Raw genomic sequence first — 1,281 nt, 5'->3', positions numbered from 1 at the left:
GAGTAGGGGAGACAGACAAGTAAACGTACAATGACCACGCAGAAGGGTCAGGGCCAGAGGCCTTGGGGCTGTGGGAGCTGAGAGGAAGCCTATCTAAAGATGACTTGGGGGTGAGGGGAGGTTTCCCAGAGGAGGTCATTATGGGAGGAGAGAGGCACTTGGAGATTGCTTCTAGATCCTGGTGAGGAAAGAGGTTTTATCTGAATAATGGTGATTAGTGAGATTCGTTAAAGAGGTGAGACAATTTATGGAGGACTTGCCCTGGTGAAGAGGCCCAGCTTGGTATGAGAGGAAGAAAGCATGTCCCAAACAAGCTAATGCATATACGAACAGCATTGGAATGCTAAGCTTATTCTAACAGTTTTACTCACAATTCTTGTTCGGAATTCTGACCATTAGGACATTAAAGTCATTTTAAAACTTTGGAAAGCTTTAAACTTGGAAGTCTTTGAGAATCAGCATAATTTCTTTAGAGTCATGTCTTATTGAAGAGGACTCTAATGAATATCCTTAAAACTGATATAGGAACAACGGTTTAAAATCATAGGAACAGTTTGCCTTTGCTTCTGAATTTTTCTTCCTTGCTTCAAATTAGTACTTTAGAGAAGTGGATCAGTGGACGTAATTAAGATGCTCAGTGTCCAGAGGGCCTGTCTTGTAGGTCAGGTAACAAGCCTCAGAGTGAGTCCTACCATTTCCTACTGTGTGAAGTTAAAAGTAGGACGCACAGTAGTGAGCAGAACATGCAGGTGGGGACTGTCCCACAAGCCTGGCATTTGAGGTCTGCCCTTCAATGGCAGTTTTCATGTATAGTCCATGGAGCTGGCCACTCTGCATTTGTGGTTGAGGCTGACCTTTTTTTTAAAAATAATTTGTTTTATTTTTTGTAGTTATTGAAAACATATGCAGAACATAAACCAATTCAACAATTTCTACAAGTGCAATGAGTTCAGTGACACTGATTACATTCTTCAAGTTGTGCAACCATTATTACCCTCCTTTTCTGAATTATTCTTCCTCCATTAACATAAACTGCCCCCTAAACTTCCTATCTAATCTTTGGAGTTGCTGCTGTCTATTTGATCCCATGTAGATAGTTCTTTAAAAAAGCATAATGCTCAAGACAGACATTCTTTACTTAAAAAGCTGAACTGTTGTTTGGTTTCAAGAAGACTTCAGGGAGTATTTTTAGTTTAAGATTTAAAGATGATCTCAGGGTAATAGTTTCGGGGATTCTTCCAGCCTAAACGGCTCCAGAAAGTCTAGGTTCCATGAAAATTT

The sequence above is a fragment of the Trichechus manatus genome, unplaced genomic scaffold, assembly GCF_000243295.1.
Source record: "Trichechus manatus latirostris isolate Lorelei unplaced genomic scaffold, TriManLat1.0 scaffold00053, whole genome shotgun sequence".
Lineage (NCBI taxonomy): Eukaryota > Metazoa > Chordata > Mammalia > Sirenia > Trichechidae > Trichechus > Trichechus manatus.
The sequence above is the reverse complement of the archived record's forward strand: the minus strand, read 5'-3'. Positions refer to the sequence as shown.